The sequence below is a fragment of the Echinops telfairi genome, unplaced genomic scaffold (assembly GCF_000313985.2).
Source record: "Echinops telfairi isolate 266 unplaced genomic scaffold, ASM31398v2 ScPeMD7_7414;HRSCAF=8452, whole genome shotgun sequence".
Classification (NCBI taxonomy): Eukaryota; Metazoa; Chordata; class Mammalia; order Afrosoricida; family Tenrecidae; genus Echinops; species Echinops telfairi.
The window spans coordinates 1,344,450-1,349,497 of record NW_022111314.1 but is presented as its reverse complement, the minus strand read 5'-3'; positions in this window follow the sequence as shown (position 1 = coordinate 1,349,497).

Below are 5,048 nucleotides of genomic sequence, written 5' to 3'. Positions count from 1 at the left end.
TCCCAAAGCCTGGAGGTGCACCCTGGCTCTGCTGCCCAGCCCACCCCATTTCCTCTGTTAAAGGGGGAGGGACAGCCCACCCAAGTGTGTTTCTGGGAAGATCACCCATGAGTGCAGCATGCCTTCTGTTCTGCCTGCTGCTGGCTTTTCTTTGCCTGGCTGGTTTGAGGTCACTGTGGATTCCAGCTCAGGGAGGCCCAAGGTGTGCTCCAAGGGGGTTTGTCCCCGTGACCGCCACAGCGGCAGACAGCCAGGCCTTTCTCTCAAGGCGCTGTCCAGGGGTCCAAAGCCCCGCACTTTTGGTCGGCCCTGAGTTCTTTGCTGCCAGGGCCTCACGTTCCTGTTGAGAATCAGGGTGCTGACGGGGCATCCCTGCTGGGGCTCTCTGTGTGCTGATGTTGGGCTAGAGCAGACAGCAGTCTCTGGCAGGCCTCAGCCCCTGGCTGTCAGGAATGAGGACCCTCTGTGCCCTGATCACCTGAGTGTGGAGGCCTGGCTCGGGCACTGCTCTCGGGCCCCAGCAGGGATGGAACACGCTAGCCCTGGTCAATGTCTCAGGAAGCAAGCACCCCTCCATGCCCTAGTGCTGAACTGTGAAATGCCCCAGCCACCTGTGGGAACGTCCTGGCAGCTCTCACTGTGCTGACCAGGGAACCATGCCGCTCCTCAGAGAGGGGAGACCGAGGGAGCTCCCGGGACGGGCACAGACAGGACTACACCCAGACAGGCTGGAGAGTGGCCGTCCCAGGAGCGGGCAGCAGAAGCACTGAATGGCTGGGCAGAAGTGCTGATACACAGGCCACACGGGCAGGACCCTTGACAACACTGTGCAACCACAGGAAGGCCCCAGTGACCAGGGTCATGGCTGTGTGAGTCCCTGGCCAGGAAATGGCCCCAGGGAACAGAGGCAGATTCTCAGGCTGCGATAAGGAGCCCTGGAGAGGTGGGCAGCTGGCCCCCGGCCTGAGGGAAAGAGAACTGATCATCTGCTCCCGTCCAGGCCCCAACCCCGAGAACGCTGCTGGACCGGTCACCTCACGAGTTACAACTGGACGGGGGTGGGGGTACCAAGGACAGCGGGGTGGTGACTGGAGTGGGAGGGGCTTCATGTTATTATGGGATGTATGCAGCATCTCCTTAAAACTGCTGAATGATTGCGTGGACGGCGGCGTGGACAAGTAAGCAAGCCAGGCGTTCTGGTCCAGATCAGCTTGGGCAGAGGTCAGACCTGAGGTCACACAGGGCACAAACCTGCTCTGTCCCTAACCCAGCGGGGCTCTGCGACTAACTGCCCACTGGGGTCAAAAGGCGATTCCCCACCATGACTTGTGGCTTCACTTCTAGGGAAAATCAGCTGGAGAGATTTCCCCCTAAACCGGGTGGGGGGGTAGGGTGGGGGGTGGGGTGTGTGTGTGTGTGTGTGTGTGTGTGTGTGTGAACACCTGGAGGCATTAGTTACCTCTGCCCACCCCTGCCTCCCCGGGGTCCTCCTCAGCCTGCTCACTACTTTGGTCCAGGTTGATTAACATTTCTTGGGTGAGTTGTAACCAGTCCTGGGCTGCAGCTTGTCTTAGGGGGAAGGCCATGTACCTAGCAGGGATTGGCCAATTAGATTATGCAAATGAAGTGAGTTTTGCCTACCAAGCAAATCAAGCGCCTGCCTGTGATCTGACTCCGAGAGGGGATTGGTCATTTCAGAGCTCAGGCCTTGCGTGGAGGCCTTTGCAGGTGTAGGCAGCCAGCCCCACAGAAGCGGTCAAGCCCCAGAGCAGGAGAAGGAATACAGGCCAGCAAGCAAGGAGCCCCTGAAACCAATAACTCGGTTGGGGCTGTAACACTGAAGACAGCTGGTAGCAAAAGGGCAGAAAGGGCACCTGGCAGGCAGGCAGTGGTGACACATGGCAGGGGGATGGCTGAGAGAGCTGTTCTGCAGAGAGAGATTTGCCCACATGCTTCCTGATCCTGATCTCCGGCTGTGTGTCCTGTTGGTCTGGATCCTGAGCTGCACTCTGTCCCTTAACAAGCCCCTTCCCGGGACGGCAGGTGGCAGAATTGGAGGTGGTGCTGTGCCTGACCTTCACCTCTCAGGAATCTGCTTTGCACTGACCGATAGAGAAACTCATCACCGCCCGGAGTTTGGACAGATCCCAATGTTGCTCCTGAGAATTGTGCCCTGCTGAACACCAGCCACTGGGCTTGTGGGAAATGCTTGAAGCAGCCTGGTGGAGGCAGAGCGCTTGGCGTTTCTCCTAAGGCATGCCCCATCCGCCACCCCGGGTGTGGCCACTGCAGTGCATGGCTCCCCGGAGTGGCGTGGACACCGAGTGGGTGTCCTGCTGGCTCCTGATGCAGGCGGCTGCTCCTGGAGCTGCGATGGCAGGAGGGGATTATGGTGTTAGCTCGGGGAGCCTGGCCGAGGCCTCAGCTCAGAGGGAAGGACGGCGGGGGCCCAGAGAGGGGTGCGCTTGTGGAGTATCTCCAGGTAAGGAGGGCCTTCAGGGAGGCCTGCACCAGCGCCTGTTTCTCCATGACTCTCAGCCATGGCTCTTCCCGGCTGCTCACGAGCCATCAGGTCCAAGTCCACCCAGGCCTCCACGGTGCATCCGAGGGGGCTCCTGGGCAGGCCTCTGGGTCGCCATGGAAACTCCCAGATGCAGCCTGCAGCCTGTGTGTGGAGTAGAGAATACAGTGCATTACGGAGAGGAGACTGCCTCTCCAGCCCTGGTCTCTACAGCGGACACCGCGCTGTTGCAGCCTGAGCAGTCGGGGTCAGACCAGCTGCCCTGGTCTCCAGTGATGGTGTGGCCCCGACTTCTCTCCACTGAAGGGGCAGCCCCCACACCAGGTGGGGCCTGGGCAATCATGACTGTCAGGTGGCACTTGGGGGCGGGGCACGCTTTATTTCCTGCTATGTATCAAGGGGACCCTTTGCCATGGCACAGGGAACATTGCAGCCCAATCAGTTGTCATCCCTCGTCTCTCCATCTGTGGGGCCCTGGTGGCTCCGCACTCCGCTGCCCATCGACAAGTCGGTGGTTCTAATCCACCAGCAGCTCCACGACAGAAAGACAGGGTGGGCGGCTTCCCCAGAGGACAGCCCTGGAAGTCCAGTGGGGCCCTTCTCCTCGGTCCTGGTCCCAGAGGGGTCTTAAGTGGGACTGGCCGCCTGTGACTTTAAGTACTGCCATGGGACACATCCACACGAGGGCACGCAGCTCACCAGTGCTCCGGTGTCTCCCCAATGATGCCCGCCTGCCCGCGTAGCCGCACCCATGGGCACCCGTCTCAAAGCCCAGGGTGGCCCTGACGCCCAACAGCCTTGGGTCACTTGTACTCCCTACCAGGCCTTGCGCAGAAGGCCCTGCACAACCCACTGCAGGGAGGCCTCCCCAGGACGCCCCCTGCCAACACCTGATGCTGAGGGCGGGGAGGGGTGGGCGAGGTGCCCTTGTTTCGCAAACTACTGGCGCCGCCCAGTTCATCTACCGGCTGGAGCACCTGAGGTCATGACCTTTTTATGTTTGCACCAGCTCACCTGCCTGCTGGCCCCGGTTCGTCCTCTAAGTGGTGACCTCTGTGAGCTCAGAAGTGGTGCTGCTTCTCAGACACAGCACCCAGTCAACTCGGACCAGGTGCTGCCTCAGGTGCAGGGCAGAGCTCCACTCCCCGGGGAAAGTTCCCACCTGTGGCTTTGCAGAAGCAGGTTGGCAGGCCTTTCTTTGGGGGTGCCAGCCTCGCTAGATGGGGAGCACTGAAGTGTGCGTGCCACCCCAGTGTCCTGGTGTCAGCAAGATCCACAGTGGTGCTGTCTCCCCGGCACACAGGAGAGCCAGAGTGGCTTTCTGGGACACTCTGGTCCAGGTGCCCAGAGGGCCCCCGCCCCTCCCCCCAGACCACGATCCTCTGCTGCACATGGATCAGTGCCACCTCCCCAGCTGCCGTTTCATCCACAGTCCACCTGTGGCCACACCTAGCTGCTGCAAACCCTTCACCGGCATTAGGTGCCAGACCAGATGGGAAACTGAGGCGGAAGGTCTAGGTCGTCAGGGTAGACCCACACTCCTGGGCAGGCCCCTGCATGCTGGGAGCTCCATGTGGAGGTGGCAAGGTGTGTGCAGCGTGGAAAAGGTCAGGGCTGGGACACTCTCCTGCTGCCCCCATGCAGTGTAGAGCTCCTGACACATGTCTTTAATTTTCTGCCGGCTCAGGGATTTACACTTCGGTTAGTGTCTCTAGGGCCCGGCCCAGCTGCGTGCTCTGGGGAAGGGGTGTGGTACTGACTCTCTGGAAATGCCCCCAGTCCTGGCCCTGACCTCCATTACCCAGACTCCTCAGGCTCAAGGTTCTCTTAGCTACTCGTGTTTGCTGAGACGGGAGGTGTGCACCTGCGCTGGTGTCTCAGAAACCAGCAGGTGGGCGATAGAGGGTCTAGGCTGTGTGCCCTTGGTTAAGTGAAGTCAGTGACCTCTGCAGAGGTGTTCAGGAGGTCCTGGCGGGTACCTGCTGCAGAAAGGTGTGCCCTGGGATGTCTGCGACCAGTCCCTTCTCTGGAGCAGATGTGCCCAGTACCAGCCCTCTCTTCCCGGGCTGGCCCCTGCTGTGAGGGCAGCCATACAAGAAGGGGCATTCAGCTTCCTGGCTGCTTCCTGAACTCCCTTGCCTCTATCTCACTAGTCCTCTCGCTGGACGTCGCTGGGCCTGGCAGACTGGCGGGGATGGTGCGGTGCTGGAGGGGTGCATGGCTCAAGATCCCCCAGCATCGCCCCCCTCGAACCTCCCATCCCCCGGGCTGCGTCTAGATGTCCTGCTCCGGCAGGCGGGGATAGTCGCTGCCACTGGGCCCCGGCGGGCGACCATCCACGAGGTGCTTTGGGCCAGTGTGGGGGCCAGGTCCTCAGGCGCCGAGCGGCCGGAAGCTCCCGATGCCGTCTGAGCGCAGGGGAACTGAAAAGGGGCGGCACGACCAGCCCGCGGGGGGCGGACCCGCGGTCCAAGGCCTCGCTTCCGCGCTGGGGAAACCGAGGCAGGCCCCGCCCCGCGGGCGGCAC